The sequence below is a fragment of the Phascolarctos cinereus genome, unplaced genomic scaffold (genome assembly GCF_003287225.1).
Source record: "Phascolarctos cinereus isolate Bilbo 61053 unplaced genomic scaffold, phaCin_HiC Scaffold_2;HRSCAF=192, whole genome shotgun sequence".
Lineage (NCBI taxonomy): Eukaryota > Metazoa > Chordata > Mammalia > Diprotodontia > Phascolarctidae > Phascolarctos > Phascolarctos cinereus.
In genome coordinates this window covers 195533521-195561111 of record NW_027555625.1, presented here as the reverse complement: position 1 = coordinate 195561111, position 27591 = coordinate 195533521, and the positions used below count along the sequence as shown (strand labels likewise).

The 27591-nt window shown below is 38.4% G+C and overlaps 1 long non-coding RNA gene across 2 annotated transcripts in view; it reads right to left on the bottom strand.

Annotated features, from left to right (window-relative positions):
* Window positions 1-24292, bottom strand: part of LOC110212721 (uncharacterized) — a 29613-nt gene extending 5321 nt beyond the window's left edge. The window contains exons 1-3 of one of the 2 annotated variants that reach the window (XR_002325742.2): window positions 24144-24292; window positions 16741-16855; window positions 16121-16184 (exon numbers count right to left, since the gene is read on the bottom strand). This is a non-coding gene — a long non-coding RNA (uncharacterized LOC110212721). The remainder of the gene's footprint in view (window positions 1-16120; window positions 16185-16740; window positions 16856-24143) is intronic. The other variant, XR_002325743.2, reaches the window with a different exon arrangement.
* Window positions 24293-27591: the final 3299 nt, after the last annotated feature.

Genomic DNA, 27591 nt, shown 5'->3' with positions numbered 1-27591 from the left:
CACCCTGTGCCCTCTATCTATCTATCTATCTATCTATCTATCTATCTATCTATCTATCTATCTATCTATACATATAATTTTTTCCCTCCAACTACTCTAATGCTGACAAAGGTCTCATGAGTTACAAATATCATCTTTCCATGCAGGAATAGAAACAGTTCAACTTTAGTAAGTCCTTTATGATTTCGCTTTCCTTTTATCTTTTCATGCTTCTCTTGAGTCTCGTATTTGAAAGTCAAATTTTCTATTCAGCTCTGGTCTTTTCATCAAGAATGCTTAAAAGTATTCTATTTCACTGACTTTCCATTTTTTCCCCTGAAGGATTATACTCAGTTTTGCTGGGTAGATGATTTTTTGTTGTAATCCTATCTTCTCTGACCTCCATGTTATGTTAAATCTTGTGTTATCTTGATTGTGTTTCCAAGATACTTGAATTGTTTCTTTCTGACTGCTTGCAATATTTTCTCCTTGACCTGGGAACTCTGGAATTTGGCTATAATATTCCTAAGAGTTGTCCTTGGGGGATCTCTTTCAGGAAGTGATTGGTGGATTCTTTCCATTTCTATTTCACCTTCTGGTTCTAGAATATTAGGGCAGTTTTCCTTGATAATTTCTTGAAAGATGATGTCTAGGCTCTGTTTTTGATCATGGCTTTCAGGTAGTCAAATAATTTTTAAATTATTTCTCCTGGATCTATATTCCAGGTCAGTTGTTTTTTTTTTTCCAATGAGATATTTCACATTGTCTTCTATTTTTTTCATTCTTTTGGTTTTGTTTTACTCATGAAGACACCAGCTTCCATTTGCTCCATTCTAATTTTTAAGGAAGTATTTTCTTCAGTGAGTTTTTGAACTTCGTTTTCCATTTGGCCAATTCTACTTTTTAAGGCATTCTTTTCCTCATTGGCTTTTTGGACTTTTTTTTTTTTTTGCCATTTTTTGCCATCTTCCATGGCCTGGGACCAATTCATATTTTTCTTGGAGGCTTTGGATGTAGGAGCTTTGACTTTGTTGTCTTCTTCTGGTTGTATGTTTTGATTGTCTTGGTCACCAAAATAGGATTCTATGATCCGACTTTTTTTTTTGCACTATTTGCTCATGATCCCAGCCAATTGCTTGAGTTTCAAACTCTTTGTTAAGGTAGGGGTCTGCTTCCAGTGTGGAGAATGTACTGTCCCAAGCTTTGGGTGTTTTGTACAGCTGTTGTCAGAGATACTTCTAAGGACCTGTAAATTTTCAGTTCTTCCAAGGTGGTATGATCAAAGGCAAAGTGTTACTCTTACTCCTTTCTGGCCTGTGCTGTAGTCTATGAGTGACCACAAGAACTCTTTTCTGCCTTGGAATTGTGGGGAGGATTCTCTCTTCATCCCCACCACAAACTCCACCACACCAGCACTCCTCTTTGCCCCACGACCACCACCCAGAACTGCGACCCAGATCCAAGCATGGGCAAAGCAAGAGAATCCTGTCTCAGCACCAGCAAAGAGAAGCCTGCAATCCCTCTCTGATCAGCCACTCAATGCCCCCTCTGTCTGTGGGCTGAGAGCTTCCAGAAGCAGCTGCCACCCTGGGGCTGTGCCAGGACTGGGGCTGTGACTAAGCTTCTCTCTCACTGTGGTCACAGACTTTCCTAATAACCTTCTAAATTGTCTTTGGAGTTTGTGGGTTGAGAAGTCTGGAAACCGCCACAGAGGCCCTTGATTCAGTCCCCTGAGGCCTGCTCCAGGTTTCCTGAGGCCTGGTCTTTGCCTGCATGGTCCATGCTGAACTTCACTCCTCTCTGAGCCCAATGCAACAGACCTTCACTGCTGACCTTCCAGGTTGTCTTGGGCTGTAAATTTGTTTCACTCTGTCTTTTTGTGGGTTCTAGAATTTGTTTAGAGCCATTTTTTACAGGTATTTGGTGGGATTTGGGGGACGTCTTAAGCAAGTCACTGCTTTTACTCCACCATCATGGCTCTGCCCCCTAGGTAGCTCCGTTATAGGACAGGATACTGGTGGAACAGGAACAGTCTGAATCACTCTGTTACATGCCTGCAATACCAGCTGAGATTATTTTAAGCAAGGATGCTGTGGTGCAGACTTGGGGCAGTTGTTGTTAACTTTGCCCCAGGTGGGGCTTCACTGTGGGCTTTTTGGAGGGAAAAAAAAAAACAAACAATATAAAAGTGGTTTTTAGTGTTCCTACAACCCCAGGAAACTTCCTTGCACGAAGTTTTTAATCTACTTTCATCTTCTGGTACAGGCTTTAACCACCCTGGGAATTAATCTTATCTAGAGATGTTTGAATGCATTTTTATTAAGTGGATTGTTTGAACCTTCAGGCTCTGAGTGAACCATTCTATCAGATGCAGGACAGTTTGTGAGACTGGCTTACTATTGCTTCTAGGATATTACCTCTACAAACTTCTCTGCTAAACATAGAAATTCCTCCACAGTCTAGCTCTGGCTCACATTTTCCAACATTTTACATTATATCTTTTCACGCTTCCTACGTTTCAGTCAAATTGTCTTACTTGCTGTTCTTAGTAATTAATCAAAGCATTTATTAAGCACCTATTCTGCCAGGCACTGACTGAGAGAAGGATTATAAATACATAAGCAAAATCAAGATAATCCTCAAAAAGCTTATATTCTGCAGATTCCGCATTCCTTATTCTGCTTCTACCACTGTATGTGTCTTTCTGTAAGCCTGGAATGTCCCATCTCCTCAGTTTTCACATATTCACGTCTCCACAAAATGTGAAGCTTTCTTCAAAGACAACTCCAATGCCCCTTCTTTGGAAAAGCCTTTCTTAAGCCCCCTAGTTACTGGTAGTCTTTCTTTTCTCAAGTTATATTGCACTTGTTTATCTACTTACATTTTTCTTCCCCAGAAGAATAAAAGCTCCTTGAGGGCAGGTACTGCTTTTGTTTTTGTCTTTGTATTCTCAACATTTTTTTTTGAGGCAAAAGGATTAAATGACTTGCCCAGGGTCACACAGCCAGTAAGTATTTCAACCCAAGTCCTCCTGACTCCAGGCTGGTGCTCTAACCATTGCACCACCTAACTGCCCCATCCTCAGCATTTAGTATAATATCTTGCCCATAGTAAGTGCTTAATAAATGCTTTTATTGGATCTTGGATAGGAACTGTGTATGGATAATGGACTGGGTCTAGAATTGAATAGAAGGACAAGAGCAGGATGGATTACCTTTGGGGAGCTGCTCAATGTTTGTGATGATCCTAAGCTCCTTGAAAGAAAGGTCTATATTTTAACACCACTTTCCCCAAGTTGATGCTATATGGCCACCAGTCACAGGATATCATATCTTCTGGAGAATTAAGATTTCATATCACTCAAGAGGGCAACGAAGGGGTTCAGTGTGGTCATAAGTTCACTACAACATGTTACCAAGAAAGAATTACATAACAGAAGCAATATAAACAATATTAACAGAGAGATGCATGACTGGATTGTCAGGTTGTGAGACTGAGAGAAAACTTGTGGATGGCCTGCATGTTGCGCTGGTATCCATAAAATGTCAAGAGATCTTGAGGAAGGTCTCTTGGGAGGTGGGTAAACAGCAGGTAAAGGACTTTGGGGAGGATGTGGACAAGAGTATTCCAGAGGGCTGTCCATGGGGCAGGCAGGTGGCACAGTGGCTAGAGTGCCGGGCCCAGAGTCAGGAAAACTCATCTTCCTGAGTTCAAATCTGGCCTCAGACACTTACTAGATGTGTGATCCTAGACAAGTCGCTTTACCCTGTTTGCCTCATTTCCTCATCTGTAAAATGAGTTGGAGAAGGAAATGGCAAACCACTCCAGTATCTTTGCCAAAAAATGAAAAACTTCAAATGGTATCACAAAAGTTGGACCTGACTGAAAACAACTCAACAACAACAGTACATGATAAGAAGGCATGTATGGTTGGGAATCTGGGGTATAGGAGGTAGCACTACTCCCATTAGTGAGGACATAAAGTATAAAAGATGATTAAATATTAATTATTCTCTGGCATAAAAATTAGCAGTTTTTTTTATAGAGAAAAAAGAAGTAGAGTCAACTGGTAACCTCCTCTCCCAGCAGTAAAATTTAAACAAAAACAGACCATTTATTTCAACCATTATTTAACAGGAATCATTTATTTCCACAGAATTGGATATTGGTTTATTCAAGTGTAGCATCCCATGCATAATATTTTTATGTTGAAGGCACTGCAATCTGAGCACAGCTTCACTGATCTCAAATGGAGGAGTCTTTTTCTACTATATTTTTAGTGGAATTACTGTAGACATCCAATTTTAAAGTAAATTAATTAAGAATTGGTTTCCAAGGTCTCTACTTGAGGCAAGAAACCAATACTTTAAAAGTATTGTCAGTGAAAAGTGAACAGAGTTGAAAACAAACTCAAGTGTCCATGATCAGCGACTTTCAGTGTGGTCTGATCGCCAACCTGAGCATAGATTCTTCTTGTGCTTGAAGCAAAGTGTTCTGGGGTTTGTAATTTGAGCCTTTCAATTATAGAGCAAATGGAGCAACTGTAAATTTTAAGAGGCTGTCCAGCTTCCACAGAATATGACATTATTAATATTACTCTGTAGAAAATGAAATCTTCCAGACGGCCATTGACTCTGTACATTTGAATGTTAAGTATGGGTAATAACTACAGTGATTTACATCCAAATATTTAGAAAATTCAATTTAGCCACCCTAGCTAAGGCCTCACATGTATAACCCTCTCTGCCAAAGTAAGTACTTTGAAAAAATGTCATTTAAATGCCCAGTGCTTTCTTGGGCAGCAAAGATCATCTAGTGTGCATAATAAATATTTTGGATGTATGTTACATTTTTACCTTTTCAGGGAATCTTGATCATTATTGAATTTTGGGCTCAGTATTCATACCATTCAGAAATCAAGATCTTGTAAGTAATCATGAAGCCATGATTTACCTGGTATTGGCAGATTCTGGAGTTTTGAGTTAGTCTCTCCTATAGAGCAGTCACCCACTCCTCCCACAAAACTCCTGAGTACACCAGGAACCAGATTAAAAAGTCATTGGAAAGTGTTTAGCAAAATAAATAAAAATACAATGCAACATAGATAATGTTAATTTGTGGTTTTCTGAACTAAAATTTGGCTGCAGGGATCCTTTCTATTTCAGTTTCACAGTACTGCTCTAGCACCTTAGAGACACTGAAGAGTCCCTGGAGAAAGTGAAAGAAATGATCCGAGAAGTTTTCCATTAATAAAACCATTCTGCATTGCTAGAGAGGAATCAAAACCAGAGCTAAGAGGTCAGACAAAAGAGTATGACACAGAAGAGATAGGGCAGGAGGAAAACATGGATTCACTAGATCTATAGAGGAATTCTTGAGAATCTCATAAAGCTTGAATCTGGCTACTCCGAGAATCAACTATGTTCCATTTTCCATGTGCCAACTAGATGGTGCAGTAGATAGAATGAGGATCCTGAGTCATGAAACCTCATCTTTCTGAGTTCAAATCCAGCCTTAGCCACTTACTAACTATGTGACCCTGGGCGAGTCACTTCACCCTGTTTGCCTCAATTTCCTCATTTATAGAATGAGCTGGAGATGGAAATGTCAGACCATTCCAGTATCTTCACCAAGAAAACCTCTAACGGGCTCCCAAAGAGTCAGACTGAACAATGAGTACTAGTGTGAAGTGGAACCTACTGGTTCCAGCAGGAACCAGAGATCATGAGGATAAGTACAAAGACAATTGCATACAGACTTGAAGTGTCCAGTCTTGGACTGTGCTCTCTTCCTGGAGGTGTATCTAGGAAGTTTGCAGAGCCTTTTGAGGCTTGAACTCTTTCCTTGATACCCTAGCACTTCCACTAACTCATGAGAGAGCCAGCACCTAGTATTACACTATGCACTCAGCAAATGTTTGTTTAATTGAATAGAAGAAACCTGAAATGGATCTCTAGAGCCCACAGAGACTTAAGAAGGTGTTAAATTCACTGGAGGCATAGGTAGAATTTCTAGATCTTCCAATCAGTTAGTCAGTAAACATGTATCAAGTGTTTGCTATGTACCAAGCACCATGCTAAGCACTGGGGATCCAAAAAGAGGCAAAAACAGCCTCTGCCTTCAAGGGGCTTACAATTAAATGGGGAAGACAACATTAAACAAATATATACAAAGCAAGCTATATACAAGATAAATTGGAAGTAATTAACAGAGGGAAGGTACTGGAATTAAGAGGGGTTGAAGAAGGTTTCCTATAGAAAGTGGAATCTTAGTTGGGGCTTAAAGGAAACCAGGAAGGAGACTTGAAACTAGATCATCTTGACTGGGAGGCTGACACTTTCTCTACTATCTTTTATTTCCTTAGTATCTTATTTTTTCAATATGACCTATTTTTGATGAAGCTGTGCTGATTCTTGGTGATCACCATTTATTTTTTCTAAATGTTTGCTAATCGTTCCTTTAATAATACTTGCAAGATTTTGACAAGAAGTTAAAGCAATGGTCTCTGGCCTATAATTCAGACTCTATACTCCTGATTCTTTTGAAAACTGGAACAGCATTTGGCTTTCTCAAATCATATGCTACCTTCCCCCATTCCTCATGATTTTTTGAAGATCCCTGACATTTCAGTAATTATGACTGCCATTTTTTCCAGTACTATAGCATGTTGTTTATCTTGACCAAGTGACTTGAGCAGTAGCAATAGCAGCTATGTACTTTCTTGCTACCTCCTTACTTATCTTGGGCATCAAGTCCTCATTAGCCATTCTTGTTTTTCCCTTTTAGTTCAAAATTCATTCTCCTTGGCAAAGACAAAAGGACTGAATAAGAATTGCACAACTATATTGTTGTGATAATTGTCCTGTCTGTTTTAAATTGTCCTTTCCCTTGTTTAGTCCTATTCTCTTCCAGAATAGAGCTAAAAACCAACCAACCAATCTCTCTCCATCTTTTCCCACCCCAATACCCTTTTTTTTTATTGCCTTTGTTATTGCTTACCAGCATTGTTTCTTAACAACTCCCATCCTTCTTGCGCTGACTTTACCAATAGAATTTTAAACTGTGGATCTTACCTATCCTTTCCCAGAACCCTCTGTAATTTGCTTTTCCAAAATCTAGGCCAATGGTCAGATCAAGGCAGAATGTCAAGATTTATATAATTCTGTGCCTCCATATTGTGCCCACTCATTGGTCATTAGATAAGGATCTCAGATTTAGAGGATCATCAGTTATAGTAACATTTGTCAGTAGTTGAAAACAACTTTAACTTTTGATACCAACTTCCTTTTTTTCTGCCATTGTGGAAGTGGAAGGAGTGTACACAAAATTGAGTAGACTTTTGTAATATTCTTTCTTTCACGGGTTCTCTTGGCCAAATAATTCATCACTAAGTATCCAGTCTTCTGTCTCCACTTAGCTAGGGTGACCTTCAGAAATTAGACATAGTTTGTTCCCAGGCCTATTTTTTTGTTCCAGTTATTCAGCCATTTCTGAATCTATCTAACTTATTATCAGCCTAGCCCACACTTCTCTATCTGGTCCACAAGGATAGAATGAGACATTTTGTGAAATGCCTTGTTGAAATCCAGTTATACTGTATCTATATTATTTCCCTAGTCTATGTCCAATAACTGCCTAAAAACGAATGAGACTATCTGTCCTGACTTGCTTTTGAGGATGTCATGTTAGTCTTTTATCGTCATTGCCTCCTCTTTAAAGTGTGTAAAAACGATCCCACTGATGTATTCTAGGATTTTGCTAGAAATCCAAATCAAGTTTACTAGCCTAGAGTTTGTATCCTCTATCCTCTTTTATATATTAAAAAATAGAAATATTTTCCCTTCTCTGTTCTTGTAAGACCTCTTTTATTCTCTGCCATTTCTCAGTGATCACTGGCACCATGTCATCTAAATGTTTTCAGTATTCAGACTGTAATTTGTCTAAGTCTGGTGATACAAATGCATTGTAGATATAATAATAGTTAACACTGTCATAGCACTTGAAGGTTTGCTAAGCACTTTAACTCATTTGATCCTCATAACAACCCTGAGAGGTGGGTGCTAATGTTATTTACATTTTACTCATAAGGAAAGGGAGGCAGACAGAGGTTAAGTCACTTGCCCAGGACCACACAGCTAACAAGTGTCTGAAGGCAGATTTGAATTCAGGTCTTCCTGACTTCAGTTCTAACACTCTATCCACTATAACCAAGATGCCTTACAATCAAGGAGCTCTTTTACTAACTTCTAACTTACGTTGAGTTTCAATTTCTTGCTTCAACAGAGGTAATCAAAGGAACCTCCTGATTTGCTGGACTGGTACACTGCCTGTGGAGTTCAACTCAATCAAATTGACTGTGTACAGTGGGACATAAGCTCTGGCTACTTGCTAAAAGATATATGTGACCAGAAGTATCTAATTGATACTCACATGACTTCATGACCAGAGGCTATGCCAAAAACAATTAGTGAAGGATCTAGGAAGAGTTTCTCTCTTTATGGACCATGAAGAATAAGAAGAAACAGCTTTTGGCTTTCTTTCAAGAAAGCCCCTGTGTGGGGACATAGCTAACTGCAGCTCTCCCTTGAACTTCCAATAAACGGTATGGTATTTCTCTCCCCTTTCTCCTTCCATAGCAATTGTGACTGAATGAATGCACATGGCAAATGGAAGAAAGAACACCTACTCAATTAGATCAACCAGATTCTCTACTTCAAGTCCTTGACTAACTCTTCTGGTGTGAGTTTCTTTCCATGAGCCCAGGTCACTAGATAACAATCCTGAGAAACAGACAGTTTTAGCCAGTGGTAACCTCATCAACTCAAAGAGCCAATGGCTTGTTGCCCAGTGTTATTTAAACTATAGCTTCTTGAAAGATAAGATGCCTACCACCAGGATGATGCCACAGCTGAAAAGACTTAGAAATCACTCCAAGCCACACTCAAGCTTGCCAGATCTCAACTTAGTTCCTCCTATAGTATATTGCTGAGGTGAATGGGAGGTATCTATTGAAAAATACTACGAAGTTGGATAGGTGATGAGTTGGTTTTTTTTCTCATCTTTAAGAATTTGTTAATACAAGTTTATTTATCTTTTGTATTTTAGGCATTTGTTCTGTGGTGGAGGAAATAGTTATCTTATAGATGATTTTAAGTAACTCTGAGGTGGGGTCAATGAGCCAGAGATTACAAGAAATCAGTAAATCAACAAGTATTAAGTACCTACTATGGGCTGGCACTGTGCTTGGTACTGGGGGTTAAAATACAATGAATAAAACAGCCCCTATTTGAAAGGAATTTCTATTCTAATGGAAGACACAAGTACATGTATAGGTATATAGAGAGAGTAAATATAAAGAAAATAAATTCAAATAGTGTAGTGAAATATAATATGGTTCAGTAGTTGGGAATCAGGAAGGGTTTCATGGAAAGGGGTTTATGTGAGCTGCATCTTAATGGAAGAGACAAATTCTGTGAAACAGAGAGAAAAAATGAATGAATTACGGGTATGGGGGAATGGCTAGTACAAAGGCATGGGGGTAGGAGATGGGGTATTACCTGTGTATAATGGAAAAACTGGCAGTTTGACTTGATGGTGGACTTTGAGAGGGAGAGTAATATAAAATAAAACTCAATAGATTGGTTAAGACAAGGTTGTGAAGGGCTTTAAAAACCTAACAGTTAAATTTATATTTTATACTAGAGGTGATAAAGAGCCATTGAAATTTATTGAGTAGGGGAGTGACGTGATCAGGTGTGTACTTTAGAAAAATCATTTTGGCAACCCTATAGAAAATTAACTTTAAGGGGAGCAGGAAGAGAGTTGAGGCAGGTAGACCACGTAGGAGGTTGTTGCAGTAATCTGGGAAAGAAATAATAAGAGCCTGAAATAAAGCAATAGTGTGTAGAGAGAGAAGGTGTTAGATGTGAGAGATGTTGTGATGATAGAAATGGCAGATTTGACAACTGATTGGATATGGGGTGATAGTGAAGATTTAAGGTTAAGGTTAATGCTGAGGTTATGAATCTGGGAGAGTGGAAGAATGGTGATACTTTTGATAGAAATAGAGAAGTTTGGAAAAGGAGTGGGTTTGGTGGGAAAGATAATGATTTCTGCGTTAGACATGTTGAGTTTGAGATTTCTACAGGGAATCCAGTGTGGAATAACTAATAGGCAATTTGTAAAGTGGCACTGAAGCTTGGAAGAGAGACTGGGTCTGGATGTGTATGTGTGTGTGTGTGTGTGTGTGTGTGTGTATTAAATCATCAACACACAAATGAAAATTAAATACATGGGAGCTGATGCGGTGAACTAGAAAAACAAAAAGAAAGGAGATTGGATCATGGGCATATCTAGAAGAGTTGACTTTGGCAATGAGAATGACCTTATTGTCAGAGACTGGGGAAAATGAGGGCAGAGTGGGAGGATGATATAAAGGGAACTTGAGGTGAAGAGAGGGAAGAAGATAGAGTTAATGTGGAATGGCCTCAATTTTCCCAATAAAGAAAGGAGTGTGAGCCTCATCTAAAAGGGGTCTAGGGAAGTGTAGGAAGCTTAAGGAGAGAGAAGATTTAGAAAAACTTAAGGAAGATCACTTTGTGAGTGTGTAGAATGTGGAGGAGTTAGCAGTGTGGAGAAGGAGCAACATAAAGCAGGGAGATCACTTTGAGATGAGTCTTTTCACTCATCTCTTTGGAATACACTTCCCTAAGACTAAACCTAAGTCCACCTGGGCTCAAAGCCAGGGCTAGTCTTGTGGGAGGGAGCCAGCCTTGGCCATAGATTACACTTATTTGCCACTTTTATTCTGTCTTTGACCACCTTGTCTTACTTTTTTATCTCCTTTTCCCCCAATCCAGCACACAGAGGTCAACGGGCTTCTACTAGGGAACTCTACTCTCCTAGGTCACCAAGGCAATATTAACTAATACTGGCTCTCTGTCTTTGATTCTTTCTATCTCTCTGCCTCTGTCTGATTCTGTCTTTCTGCCTCTGTCTGTCTATCTCTGTTTCTTTGTCTCTATTTCTGTCTCTTTGTGTCTGTATCACTTTTTGTCTTTGTCTCTCAGTATCTGTCTCTGTCTTTATCTCTATCTTTGCCTCTCTTTCTCTGTGTATCTCATTGTCTCTGTCTCTCTCTCTCTGTCTCTCTCTCTCTCTCTCTCTCTCTCTCTCTCTCTCACACACACACACACACACACACACACACACACACACACACACACACCTATCAAGATACATCTAGACCTTGAATGAGACAAGTTTTTCTGCAGAAGAGATTTGAGTGAGCTCCCTAGCACTGTCTTATTCAGAGGCATTGCTTTGTAAATAACTCTCTTAACGAACCTGGGAATCAGCCAGGTCATGAATAACAAGCATATAGGAGCCCTTGCTGATGGGTTTTATAGCCACGGTCACATATGCACTTCCAGATCAGAGAGGCAGCTCCCCTGCAGTTTGGCTGCACTGAGGGACTCACTTGCAGTATTTATGGCAGCTTTGAATTTCTGACATTTACTGAAGACCCTGGCATCAGAGCATAATGTAATTTCGATATTTAAGGAAGCACAAAATGCATTTATTCCAACCTATTCCACAAGGGAATCAAAATTCAAAGAGAGAAATGACTTGACCCAGGGCACATAGGTATTAAATGGTTGAATCAAGATTTGAATCTAGATCAGGGGTGTGGAACCTGGGGCCTTGAGGCCACATGTGGCCCTCTAGATTCTCAAGTGGGGCCCTTTGACTGAATCCACACTTCACAGAACAAATTGTTTGAGGCCACGTGTTTCCTACACTGATCTAGATTTTCCTATTCTGAATCAAAGGATTTGAGCTAGAAGAGCCCTCAGCAATCACTTAGGCCAACTGACTCATTTTATTAACTAAGAAAGAGAGATCCAGAGAATGAAATTGACTTCCCCAGGTTACATAATTAGCTAGTCAAGGTCAGAGCCAAAATTAAAACCTTGGTCTTTTGATCTCAGATCCATTGTACTTTCCAAATTAAAATAGAATCACCATGCTTTTGTGGAAATAATAATGTTTACTGGTGTGGAGATTTCACCTAGTTTAAGGCAAGTAGTTTAATCTCTTTGAGCCTCAGTTTCCTTGTAAAATGCAGATAATTGCTGTAGATGACTTCTCAGGTCCTTTACGGCTCTAGATTGATAACTGAAGCTGCAAGTTAAGTATTAATCAGTTTTTAACCAATGAACTAGTAGGAAACATGGGTAGACCGAAACACAATACAGAACTACTAAATCCTTTACTCTTTTCTGAGCCACGAGTGGGCAAACATAAACTAACACTCTCTTTAAGCTTCTTAATCTTTTTTTCATTTATCCCATTAGGGCATTACTTTCAGCTAACTAATGTAGTTTTCTTTGGTGTATGTGTTGTTACTTCAATTAAAAAAATACTTCTTAGCAGGGACAATGGTATATAATTAGCATAAAGATTCTATTATAACAGCTTATCTTTTGCCTGTCTTGTTAAAAATTTAATTTAGTTATTTTTTTTTATCAGTTAACAAAAATCTATTTTCTCTCTTTACCACTTCCCCAAACTGGGAAAAAGAAAGAAAGAAAGTAAACAAAATCTGTGTAACTAATATGCATAGGCAAGCAAGACAAATTCAGGCACTGAAAGTCTCATCTTTCTAACACCAATATATTTTCCAGTGATGCTGTATGCTACAAGGAATACCACTGAAATATTAAAGTTGTTGGTCATTCAAAAGGCAGTGGAGAAGCACATAGTAGGCCTTAGTAAGTAGTAGCCCATAAAGAGCAAATTCAATTCAATTCACTAAATACTTGGGATATCTTCAGAGAGATGTATCACAGAAAAAGAGATGAGCCAATCATGTGGTGACAGTGGAGCATAATGGATGAACATATAGACCATTGGTAGTTACATAATATTAAGAGATACAGAAAAAGTTCTCCAGCATGTAGAGTGGAATACCTATGGAGCATTTACAAGAAGACATGGAGCAGAATTGCTTAGGACACAGATGACTCTCTAACAAGGACAAAACAACCAGAGCTTTGCTCTAAGGCATCCTTATCCTCACAAAAGTCTTCCTGCTGCCCCTACTATGTCCCATGAAGTACCACAATGACTCTAGCCCTCTTGTCTCCCATGACCACACCCCCTTTTCTACTACTTCCCCATGTTCCTACTTGCTTCCACAGTTTTCCTGGAATGGCTGTATCCAGTCGTGGTTAGCTGTATTTTGTTTCTCTATCCCAACTGAATTTGTCCTAGGCACCAGATAGTGCTATATAGCACCAAAATTTCCAATCCAATGAAGCTAAGTACCACCTAAAGGATAACAGAAAGGTACAAGGCCACTGTAACTAGATTGCAGCACTTTACAAAAAAAGAATTATACAGGAGAAACAGTACAAAGCATATAAAGAAGTGTATGACCAGAAAAACAAAACAAAAAGATGGGCCATTCATGTGGAATGAGCAATAGATGGGCAGCTTGTGTGTTCTACTGGTATCCATATAATGTCAAGACAATGTGAGAAAGGGCCCCAGGATGTTGGGTGTACCCTGTCTATTAGATTTATGCAGGATATGGATGAGAGTCACATAAAATAGGCAGGCATGGATGGTTCATAGTCTGTATCATTGAAGGGAGGGAGGGCCCACTTTGATGAGATCATATATCCATTAGACTGGAGTTTATAGCTTAATGCATTAGAGGTCTCATAGGAGAAAAATTACCAATAGGATCTTAGAATCATAGATTACAAATATAGAAGTAGAAAGGACCTTCTGATAAGAATACCTTATATTTGTGTAATGCTATATAATTTTTGAAGCATATCCACATCCATTCTCCATACAGTGTAACAGCAATCTATTTGCACCTACCTCTGAGAGTAATTGTAAGGATAAAATGATATGATATTTGTAATTCACTTTGCAAAACTTAAAGCATAATAGAAGTGGTAGCTGTTATTATTTTCATTATCATCATCATCATCATTATTAAGTAGAAAGTTTAGGAAAAAACTAGGTTCCAGTATCAATTCTAATACTAGTCATTTAACATTCATTTCCTATTCTGTAGAAATGGGCAAACTCATAAGGCTTAAATGAGGTAATATATGTATATTACTATTTAAATATTAAATACTCCAATATATGCCAGCTGATGGCCTGCAACAATACTTGAAATTCCCATTAAGATAGTGTAAGGATGAATAACTTGACTAGTAGTCAGGACAGATCTAAGTTTAATTCTCCCCTCTAATCTTAGGAGTCGTGTGACCAAAAGCATTAAAGCATTCTATACATGCCAGCTTATTACCATCCATTTGATCTCTATTTATATCCTGGGAAACAAACAAGGCAGATGTTGCTATGCCCATTCTACAGATGAGGAAAGAGACCCAGAAAAATTAAATGATTTACAGAAGGTCACACAGAGATACTCAGACCATGTCTGGGACATGAACCCAGACAGATCTTCTGAGTGAGTCCAGCAGTCTTTCCACTAAAGGCAACTGCCTGTCATCTAATCTAAACCATCCCCTCGCCATTGCCAGATCTACCACAGGCTTTTGAGGTCTCCCCCACTTGATGAAGTTGCTTTCTGGACTTTGTGAAACCAGCAGTGAAAGGGAATAAAATGTTTCAGATCCTCTTGTCAGCTCGTTATGGCTCTGATAAATCAAATGGAGACAGCAAGTTAATGGGATGCTGACATTTTGATGTTTATTTACCAAACCAACATAGGGACAATAGAGAAACATAATGAAAATAATAGCAGGCCTGCTGGAATGGAGACCCCATTGGCTTTGTCCTGGCTGCCTTTCCAGCTCTGTGGTTTTAGGAGGAAACAGAGAGGAAGCAGAGTTTGTAGTCTTGGCTCTGACCTGATTTTTCCTTAGCCTCTAATCCCTTTAACTAGCGTGAGGGCTGGGTGCGATTTTAATCTTGGCAATAGGAAAGAAAAGTAAAAAGAGTGGCATATGGATGAAAAGAAGAAAAATCAGAAAAAAAAATTGCACGAAAGCAAATATCACAGGGATTTGGGGCTCATATTTTCTGAAATATATATATATAATTTCTTATAGATAATTAATAAAAGCTACTAATATAAGCCATCACATTTTTAATACAAATGATTAATAATAATACTTACTGGTTAGATTATTTATTTGGTTATTTTTGGTCTAGTTCTGTGATTTTCTCTGGTGTGGGCCCCTCTCAGTGTTTAAACACCCTCCACCAATGCAGATCCATGTTTAAACTTGTTCATTAATTCATATTCATTCATTAGAATTTTTAGCTTCTTGAGAGTAAGAATTTTTTCTTTTCGTATTTGGTATTCCCAGAATCTAGCCCCGTAGATGGCACATAGTAACACTTGATATTTGTTGATTCATTAAACATTCCTTTATTAATCACTTATTATATGCCAAGCACCGGGGTAGGTACTAGACATACAAAGACAAAAATGAAATATTACACAGTAATAAGGAATTTGCTTTCTACCAGAGGAAGGAATACAATATGTCCACAGATAAGTTCATACAAAATATGCACAGCATAACTTTAGAAGAGTCTTCAAACTAGGGAGATGTAGAATGGCCCCACGTAGGAGGTAGAACTTTAGCTTAACACTACAATTGTCTAATTACCTCAGGTCACAGAGAGGTCACATGATTTGCCACTGGCCACAAGGCTAGTCTATATGAGCAGCTGGACTTGAGCCCAGATTCTTCTGTTGTCCCTTTCTTATCTCCTTGACTGGTGCTCTATCTGCATGCCTTGACACCTCTCGATAACATTTCTGTGATTCAATAATATCTTACTAATGATTTTAAATGTAAATATTTATTTATTAATGTAATGAATATGATTAAATGGCAGCTAATTTCAAAAGATCAAAGAGATAATACATTGGAAAGACTGAAGAATTTGGAATCATTGGATGTGGATTCAGATTTTGACTCTTACATAATAGCCCTATAATAAGCCTATTTCTCTGGACCTCAGTTTACTGAGCTGTACAATGGTGGGCTCAGAATACATCATCTCTATAATCCCTCCCAACTAAACCAAATAGCATAGTGACGGGTACCGAGTAGGTACTTAATAAATTCCTACTGACCTGAGCTGACTTGATCATAAAGCTTAAAGAAGATACTGCTAGAACCATCTGTCTTGGTTTAACACTAGAGGACAGAAATAGAAGCAATGAGTAGAAGTAAGAGGAAGGCAGATTTCAGCTTGATGAGAAGGGGAAAAATTGTTCTAACAATCAAAGTTATGCAAAATGGAGTTTACTGCCTGGGAAGTTTCTTTTATTGCAGGTCTCCAAGTACAGGCTGGATGACCATTTATCATGGATAGTGTGAAGCAGTTCAAGTACAGGTTGAATTAAATAACCTCTCCAACTTTTTCCTACTCTATGACAATATAATTCTGTGATTCATTTGCCCTGGCACAGGGCTGGGAGGAGCTTTCTGATGGACCTGAGAAATGGAAAACTTCCATTAAAATAATCAAGGCAGGACCTGATGTGCCTCCTGTGGATTTTTTTTCTTTTTTTCTGGTGAGCCTGTTTTTTATTAGCTGTGCCCACAGCCCAAGGTTAACTTTGTAGTTTTCAGCTGTATTTGCTGAAGTACTCTTTATGACCACATCCATCCACCAACAGAATCAAATCCCAAATGTCAGCCATCGAAGTATCAAATAATACATGAAAACAGAGGCATTCTCTTCACTCACCTGAGACGTGACAAATGCCTTGGCTTAGGAGTAATTTTCCCCCGATTCAATTGCCTTTTCTATGTATCACTGCTTGTGCATCTTCCTGTTTTATGCTCTCATGTTTGGTATGCAGCTATAGATGATAAGAAAATTAATTAAAAGCCTGCTGACTCTCCTTTTAACAGTCCTCGATTCCACCTGGCTTGTTTCTATTCCATTAGCAAAACAAAGTAAAATATATTCATGCTTATGTTCAGCAGGGTAGGGCGACAGAGAGAGAGAGAGAGAGAGAGAGAGAGAGAGAGAGAGAGAGAGAGAGAGAGAGAGAGAGAGAGAGCTTTTATCTTGTTCTCAAAGGCATCTCATACTCTGGGGCCCATTAACTTTTTAAAAAATGTATTAATAACTATTTCAGAATAATTGTTTTCCTTTGTAGTCTATATATTTTATTTTATGCAATTTTTCTGAGAAAGGGGCCATAGGCTTCCCCAGAATGCTCAAGGGATCCATGATACAAAAAAGCTCCATGGGGTTTCCAAACTTTTAGTGTCCCTGTTTCTATTATTATTGTTTTTACTATCATTATTATTATTATTATTAACCCCTTTGCTTTCAATAAACTTTCCCTTCATTCCCTTTTCAATATGAAAGAAAATAAATTCTAGAGTCTGGAATGAATATGTACCTAAGTTTAATACAGTTTTCATTGAGAAAACTTCATTTAGTATGTAACATTTGAAATATCATAAAGTTAACTATTTGTCAGTTAGTTCAATCCACAATATATATTTTTTTATACTAACTCAACTAGTTTTGGAATATTTCAATAGGATAATATATCTATTTATCAAGTATTCCCCATAACCCCTTGACAAACTTCCTGTACCCTCAGGGGTACATGCACCCCAGATTGGGAACCTCTGCTTTAAGAGGAGTCCTTACAGAATAGTGGAGAGAATGCTGTATTTGGAGGCAGAGAGCCTGGCTTAAAATCTTAGCTCTGCCATTCACTGCTTATGTAACTGTGGACAAGTCATGGTACTTCTGTGCTCTCAGTTTCCTCGTCAGTAAATGAGGGGATTGTACTAGATGGCATCAGAAGTCTCTTCTGGTTCCAGATCTATGCTCCTATGAACAGGCGTAGTGAGGCAAGAAGGATTATGTCATAGAGTGGAAAAACAGGAGAGAGATGTGTTGAAGAGTTCAAAATGTGTTCAAGCTCTGTCACTAACTCCTGCTGTGACCTAAGTCACTCTGGGCTTCTGTAGCCTCACCTGTAAAATGAAGGGGATAGATTGAAATCTCTTCCTGCTCTAAATCCTATAACCCCTTCAATATTTTCAGGGGGGGGGAAAGGGGTTTGAATTTTCTTTTTTTAAGTGTTGTATCACCGTAACAGCTATTTAGGATTGGAATTACTAGAATTACTCTGGCACTTAGCACAGTGCCTGGCACACGTGGTAGGTACTGAATAAATGCTTATTGATTGATTGATTGATTGATTATTTTGTGCTAGGGCTATCCTTTTTATAGATCAGTTCACAGGCAGTCATATTATTTTTTTGTTTATTTGCCTTGTTTGACTTTTTAAAAAATATATAAATATAGCCAAATCTCATGCTGACTTTGGATGTGTCTTTTGAGGAAAACTATAATGGGCAGAGAGATAAATACCAATAACTACAGGCCAGGCACCCTTGTTCAACAGCTCTCATGGAAAACACAAGCATAAACAGAAACCAACCTCCTAGCAGCCCAAGAGTCTAGATAAACAAATTGGGCTTTCCCACACACCACCTCCCCCCTCCTTCTCCGCCTCACTAACGCCTTCCCCCTCAGCGGAAGCATGTGAAGTACTACAGTCACACACCCAATCCTACCAGCAGAGTGAAATAGTTTGAGAATTTTTTGCATTTCTATTTCCAAATTATTTGCTTGTAGTAATAGTATTTGAGAGCCTTACTGTTACGAAGCTGATGAAGATGGGCATGGATTGGAGAAATTCCCCCAACAAAAGCCAAATTTTAACTTAGTTCTTTGTTTCTGCTGTGAAACTGTTGTGATAGAAGGAGCTTTGGATAGGCAATTAGAAGTCTTGGCTCTGACTCTTACTTGTTTTGGACCTCCGATAAATCGTTCAACTTCTCTGGACCTTGGTTTCCCCATTTTCAGAATAAGAGGGAAGGACTAGCTTACCTTTGCATTGCCTCCCAACTCGAAGAGACATTGTCTACAACCATGGAAGAGTTTTTCTTTCCTAATAATGACTCCAGTTTCAATAAACTTAAGAAAATGTTTTATTTGACTTGGAGACAGGGAGACCTGATTCTGAATCCTGCTTCAGATACTGATTAGCTGTGTGGTCCTGGGCAAGTTACTTAAACTCTGTCCTCACCTGATGGGGTTGTTGTAAGGATCAAATAAGATAACTTCTCAGCTTCTAAGGTCACTCTCCTGCTGCCCATTCTTCTGAATGGTCAGTTCCTCCCAGAATCTCCATAAGGAAATCCCAGTGTTCACTCATTCATTCCTCTCTCTGAATTTCTTTCTCAGTGAACCTCATTGTGTGGAAACTTTCTCACCTTCCCCAGCTTTTCAGTTCCTTTCATGAATTTGTCTTTTTCCAATAGAATGTAAGCGCCTTGAGGGCAGGGATTATCTTTCTTTTTGCTTATGTTTGTATTTCCAGTGCTTACCACAGTGTCTGGCACATTATAAGTGCTTGTTCACTCCTCTTCCTTCTTCTCCTCTCTTCCTCTACCTTCTCTTCTTTCTTTTTCCTTCTCCCTCTGCTCCTCCAAGGGTTTGTGGGGTATTCAGGCAGAACTATCACCTCTGGTGTGAGAGCTTGCCAAGCACTTTTCAGGGCTGCTCATCCTTCTTTGCCCACCTTCACTCAACTCTCACCTGTGTCTCCCAGAAGCTGTAACATCTGCAGTGGCCACACCCTGATAAAGTGTCTCCGCAGATGGGCTAAGCCAAATTGAGGGTAACTGAAAGGCTTCAAACCCATTGGTGAGTTAGACTTCCCTTCGTGGAATGGGCAGATGAGAGCTGTCTGTCCCCAAGGCTAGAAAGGCTGCTGAAGCAGGCACTGTGGAGTCCTTAGAGCTTGGTCGGACTGCATCTGGGCCATCACCAGTTGTCCTGACTTTTGTTTTGCCACTAGGCCTCAATGACTCTGGAAGAAAAAGGGAGGCTGACTATTATGTGCAACTCTGTCTCACTTAAATCAATCCATGCACAATTCAAAACATCATCCATGGTGTCATTGGTCGTCTTTGGAAACAAAGGAGGAATAATAACATTCTCCTCTTTTCCTTTTTCTCTTCCTCCTCTTCCTCTTTCTTTTTCTCTTCCTTTTCCTTGTCTTCCTCCTTCTTCTCCTTCTCCTTCTTCTGCCTATTAATACCATTCTAGTTATTGTTTTATGACAGAACAACTGTGAATATTATTAGCCACATTTTATAGATGAGAAACCTGAGCCTTAAAGAGGATGATGCCTTGTTTGTGTTCTCAAAACTACTATAGCAATGACAGTCAGCAGTTGATTGTCAGTCTCTTTAACTCCAAACCTAATCCTCTTTCTACCTAACCACGTTCCTCCTCTGATATAAGGTAAGTTGTCTCCATAGGAATTGAATCTGTGATTTTGACATCATTAGTCCCTTCTTTCATGGTGATATTGTATGGCCACAAGTCATGAATCTCCAAGTTGCCAAAGAATTAAAGTTGAGGGCCCCCCTAGAGCAATGGAGGAGAAGATCATTGGAGAAAGTCCTTAGCATGTTGGATGGAGTACTACATGGTGAGAACACATGAATATAGGTTGCAATTTATCTCATTGAAAAAGAACCCAAATTATTGAAACAGGTTGAAGTAGCAACCTGTCCCAGTCACTCAATCTGTTTAAGACCAGGTGAAATATGGATATCCCATATCTCTTGTAGGTTACAAAACTGGTATTCATGAGACATGCCATAATGAAAACATTCAGTGGCCATCCCCATGCATAACTTTGAATGTTCAGAATGGTAGAATATTACCAGATTTCCTGGGTGACTGTGAGGAAGTAGTGTCCCCTGTTTAGGTTTCATTAAAAAGCAAAGCCATAGAACAGAGATTCTTAACACGGGATCTATAAGTTTTTCTTTAATATTTTGTTTGAATATTTAGATAACTATATATCAATATAACTGATTTCCTTTGTAAACCTATTTCATTTTTTATGTAATAGGATTTTATTTTTAGGCATTACTTTGAGAAGGTATCCAAAGGTTCTCCAGACTGTCAAAGGGATCTATAACACACAAAAGGTTAGAAACCTCTGTCTTAGAATCAGGATGATTTGGTTTCAAGTCCCACTTTTCATACATACCATTTGACACAAATCACGTAACCTCAGTGACCCAGAAGATTCTCTAAAATTGTAAAATTCAGATGAGTCACTTACCAGATGAGTGACTCATCTTGCATCAGTGGAGGGAGCTTACATACCTTTTAGTTCTTTACATCATTGAAATCATAGGATTGAACTACCTACTACCTCTGAAAAAAAATATGGGGAATTAGTTTTGGAAATTTCTAAATTTCTTTCTGCTCCTACATCTAGGATCATTTTATTTGAATAAATTTCTTTGTATGTACCCTATGTGCCATCTCTATGTTGAGTATGCTCCACCTAGAAGTAGCAGTGGAAATGTGCAAGGAACGGGTCCTTATTCTTGACACAACAGATTCTATTTCTAGAATAAAAGAGAATAAGCATTGTTGTTGCTTTCCTTCCTTTCCCTTCTACTACCTCAAACTTCTTTTCAGACTTCTCTCAAGAGTAAAAGTTACTTCAAAACAAACTCTTCTGTTCCCCACCATGGGACAGACCCTTCTGGTGCACAGACGTGCAAAACCCGAGTGTAGTCTATATATAAAATAACCTATCCTTCCTATACCTGAAGGAATGATTCCACCTCCCTGCCCCCTCCCCTTTTCTACATGAAATGGACTGCATTACAAACAGCTTGTTAAACGTGTGACAGATCAACTTGAAACTCTAGTTCTTGGAGACTCCAGGCCTGCACATTTGCTAATAGACTGACTACATATACAAACAGTCTGTTTCTGGGTTGAAGTTCCTTTTACACTGGTTCATGTTTCAACATGCAGCCATTCTGCTGTTTGTGTTTTCAGCGGGCCGAGTAAGTGGATGTCTCTGCATTACAATTCCAGACATCAGCCCATACCAGATGTGGGGCCTTTATTTTTAGTACGGCAGGAGTGTCTGCTGACCCTTTCTCACCCCATCTCTAATGAAAGATTGACTGCTCTGGGTTTTCTTATGGTAAATTATATATTAGAAGACAGTAGATTTAAAAATTAATTCAAGATTAATTTCAGGATGACTGCACTTGGAATTATTTGGCCAACAGATGAAAAATGAAAATTTCACTACAAAGAAGAAAAAATTGTAGAAGTGTCAAATTTTAATTCAATTTCCGATAAAGAATCATCATGTCCTGAGACCCTTCTCAGAATGACAATTAATCATCCCCAGTGAGAGCCCTGCCTACATGCTCTGAGCACTCCTGAGTGTGGCTGCCATTTTTATTCCACAGAAGCTCAGGCTTTGGATGTTTAGACACACACACTAACACTTTCACACCACACACACACACACACACACACACACACACAAATTCATTACCCCTGTAACAAACAATTGGCAAAGGCCAGGCCCAAGTAGGACACTTGACTGTGTTGAGGAAGGCTTACAAATTTTAGTGTGAGTGAAAAGAAAATTGAAAATTCAAGAATGCCTCTTTGGTTTGAGGTCCTCTGAAACTGTCTTGAGTATTTGGGGGGAACACAGGCACCAACCAACACATCACTGAATCAAGTGGAAAAACTAGTGACTGAAAGAAGATCCATTTCAAAAAAGTAAAGGCATCTCACTGTGGTTCTTGTTAATTAAAATATAAAACAACAACAACAATTGAATTAGACAGTTTCTGGCATCAAAGTTTAAAAGATAAATGTAGAATTGTCTTAGACCTACAATAGAAATACACATTTTTATGTAGCTAAGGCATATGGGTTACACACATAAAAACATTCTATAAAATCACCCTGCAATGGTTGTGTTCTGTTTTTGAAATATTAAAAGCCGAACTTTCTCCCTGTGCATTTCGGGATATTGGAAAACATAATGATTCTGTACTGCCTTTTATGGTTTGCCTTTTATTTTACTTATTTATTTATTTTTTACAGTTTTATGTGAGAAAGCACATTTGAGAGTGAATATGCTCTAAGCAGTAGAATAACCTTCAATAATGCATTTTGTTTAATGCCCTATTTGGTCTGATCATTTCCTGAAAACTTCTCATGTGATGCCTTATTTTCAAAGCACTGAAGGGGGAAAAAAAAAAGACCAAGTGAATGACAGAGGAACTTGAAATAACTGGAATGCAATATGGTTTTGGAGCAATACACAGAACATTTGAAGTCCTGGTGATTTTGGGAAGCTGGCACTACTACATGCGCATGTGTACATATACACACATGTACACATATGTGCCAAGAAAATTAAGTATACCATCATAAAAAGAAAGAGAGAAAAATTCTGCCAGTTCAGGTGTTCTCATCTTGGGTGGAGGTTGGGGCTGGAGGGGGAAAAAGAGCTCATTTACATAGTCATTCACCTCTCTGTCCATTCTGTACCTCTCTGTGACTTGTCACCTCATTAAAGGGAAACATTTAAAAGGAACTCCTGAGGATGAGCTATTTTTTTTTTTGCTGAATCAGCGAGCTGGATGTTGAATCAATTTCTCCAGCTTCCTTTTCTTGAAAGCAAGAAAATATGGTTAACTGAACAATGGCCTTAATTTACAGAATATGTTAGGGCAAAGGAAGAAGCAGAAAGATGAGAGGAAGAGCTGAGGTATAAATGCTTTCATTCATATAAATAACCAGTGATAAGCAGCTTGCATTTACTTAGGGGCTGTTGTATTTCCAAAGTATATGTAGCAAAAATACAGCATAGAGATTCACAGAGTCATGGAATGTCAGAGCTTGGAGGGGCCTCAGACATTATCTAGTCTAACTCCCTCTTCACAGATGAAGAAACTGAGGTCCAGAGAGAGCAATATATCCAAGGTCACAGAACTGCTCTGTTTTTTAACAAAACAGACTTGGACTTAGGTCTCCTAACTCTCAGGCTAGTTCCCTTTCCATGATACCATAGTGCCTTCCTACACCGTAGTGACACTAAAATCATTATCATTGTTGTTGTCATCCTTGAAAACTCAACCCATAAACTACTGGAACCAGTTCATTATTATAGGTTGAATTGTTATCTAATTGTTACCTAATATCATTGATGCATATAACTCATTAGCTTTCCCCCTAAACCTTCCCCTCCCTCTTACCTCATGTATTTCTATAGAGGGCAATACCATCTTCTCAGTTCCTCAGCCTCACAAACTAGATGTCATCCTTCAAGCCTCACTATCTCTCACTCTGTCCCCATATCTAATCTGTTGCCAATGCCCATCAATTTTGCCTTCTCAACATCTCTCAGTTCTACCCCCTTCTCTCCTCTGACACTGCCACCATTGTGATGCAAGACCTCATTACCTCACACTTGGACTATTGCAATAGCTTGCTAGTGAATCTGCCTGACACATATGTCTCCCCACCCTAATCCACCCTCTATTCAGCCGTCAAAGTGATTTTCCTAACATGTAGGTCTGACCATAACACTCCCCTAATCAATAAACCCCAGTGGCTCCCTATTGTCTCCAGGACCAAATACAAAATACTTTCTTTGTCATTCATAATCTAGCCCCCTCTCACCTTTCCAATCTTCTTACACCTTACTGTTCACCAGGTAATCTTAAATCCTAGGACACTAGCCTCCTTACTGTTCCCTAGACAAGATACTCTTCTCTTGGCCCTGGATATTTTCTCTGACTGGCCCACATTCCTGGAATGCTCTTCTTCTTCAACTCCACCTGCTGACTTCCCTGTCTTCCTTTAAATCCTAATTAAAATCCCATCTTTTACAGGAAGAAATTTCTTACATAAAAGAAAACTAGTATAGCAGCTAGTCTCAGCATTGTTTCTATCTGAATTCCAACAAATATGAATATGAGAAGAATGATTCTAGTGCCTTCCCTCTTAATTTTATCCTATTTATCCTATATATAGTTTGTCTGTGCATGTTTGCTTATTGTCTCCCCCATTAGATTGTGAACTCTTGAGGGCAGGGACTGTCTTTTGCTTCCTTTTGTATATCCAGTGCTTAGCATAGTGCCTGGTATATAATAGGTGCTTAATAAATGTTTATTGACTGACTGATATAATCTTAAGAACAATGCTTTAATAGATGACACTATACCAAATACTCATAATCCTCATACAACATGGAATAATAAGTATTCATTATATAGAGACATAGCAGAAGTAAAAATCATGTAGGACTAGGATGAGGTGTATAACATCACCATCATTTTGTCTGCTACCATGATTGCATTAATGTGATTTCTAATGAACCAGCAAAAGATAAGCTTACATCCTAAAACTGTTATTCAACTACAAAAAGCATTATTTTATGCATCTGTGCAATAGACTACAAAATATCAACTATAAAAGAGTAATGAAAGAATAGCAACAGCACCAGATCATTTCTAACTGAATCACACTGAAAGATGAGAACAAGATAATAATAATTATATTCACTATTGAATACCTAGCAATACATGACCTGATGGCTAAAATCATAGTTCAATCTCAGTAATGAACTTATATACACTTCAGAATATCCTGGAAAACTCAATCAATAAATGAACTATCCTGGTCCAGATCATTATCACAGATCTCATTGTTGCCCACAATTATCCAGACCTAGTATGGATCCATAAACACTTAAGAATAATATTTAAATATACGTTACCATACTAAAAACTCATAATCTCCAAGCTACCAGAATTAAAAAGCATTCAAAATACAGACTTAATAGATGAGAACAAAATCAAATGGGAATAGGTTGAGAAACATGATCTTTGCTTTCCTATGTTTATTAGAGTTGGATCAAGAATGAGCCTATAGAAAATGAGCTGATTTACCTCATGATACTATTACTCAGCTACCAAAATCAGTGATTTCATCCGCTGTGCCATAATACATAGAACATAGAAGGTAAAAGTGTAATCTTAGGACTTTTCCTAGGACCATTCTATCAGCTACATGAGGGAAAATTAGAAGGATAAGATAATAATAATCTGACAAACATTGATTATAATGCTTTTGTATTATCAATCAATCAATCAACATTTATCAAGCACTGACTGTGTGTCAGGCACTTTGCCAAATGCTAGTGATACAAAAAGAGGCAAAAGATAGTTCCTAAAGAAGCTTACAATCTGACAGAGGAGACAACATAAAGACAACTACATTAGAAAGCTACATACAAGATAAATAGGAAATATTTAATGAGGGAAGCCATTGGATTATTAATAACAAAACACTAAACATACAAGAAAAATAGGATAGTGACTTTTCTTAGGATTGTTTCTATCTGAACATCAATTATGAATATGAGAAAAATGAAATAATATTAGTAATATAAAGTAATATCTATAAACATAAAGCCATTAATTAAAAATAAAACAGTTCTTAATTTTCAGAGCTCTTCTAGCATAGTGACCAAGTTTAGCTCTTATAATTGATGTAGTTTTTATCCTCTATGAAGAATTCATAGTATGAACTTTGTCACTATGAAAGTTCCATATGCATTTTGATTGACATGTTCTCATCTCATCCATGTAGATGGCTACCTGTCCACATCTTCTCATTCTGTATGATTCCTGTGCTTTGGCTTTCCAAAAATCTAGAGATGATCCACCCATCCTACTAGAGACCTTTATCTGCTTCTTTTAATTCCCTGAAAAGGCCAAGGTAACAGTAAGACTGTGCATCTATTGATTATCATTATACGTGACCAGCTTACTTCCTTTTCTGGCCATACATATCCTCAATAGTTTCTTTTATATGTTTTCCCTAGTAATACACTTTATTCTACTTAGACTTAATCATGTCTTTTTCCATTGTTCTTAGGGTCACCTACAAGTTTTATTCTTCCTAGACCATGTAAGGATTGCCATGATTCAATACCATATAGCATTTCTGAGAAAGTGTTACTGTTAGAGAAAAGGGCTTTTGCATCAGTAAGCAGTTAAGATCAATTAATTAATCAACTGTTTTTTTTAACCAAGTGCTTACTATGTAAAAGCATGGTATAATTTCAGACATGCAATCCAGTCTGGTGAGGTGGTACATACCTGCAAATTCCAGCTCTCAGGAAATCTGAGACTGGAGAATCTCTTGAGCTCTGGAGCTCTATACTGCACTAGATAGGCCAACCAGATGTCCAAACTAACTTTTCCATTAATATGGTGAAGCCTCTGGGAAAATGGGCCACCAAGTTGCCTTATGAGGAGTTAACTGGCCTAGATCAGAAATGGAGCAGGTCAAAGTTCCTGTGCCAACAACAGTAGAGTTGGGCTCCCAAGTGGCCCCTATACTTCCAGCCTGAGCAAGAGCGGTAGATCTAGTCTTTAAAAAACTCAGTAGATTCTGTTCTCTAACCTTTACCTATCATATTATTTTCCTATAGATTGTGCATGGAGAAAGTACTAGATTTAGAGTCAGAGGACTTGGGTTCAAATATCTGTTGTGTTATTTACCACCTGTGTGACCTTGAACAAGTGACAACCTCTCTGAATCTCAGCTTTTTTTTCCTATAAAATTGAACAGTTGAACTAGATAACTGCTAAAGCCTGTTTTAACTCTAAATGTTATGAAACATCCCTGTCA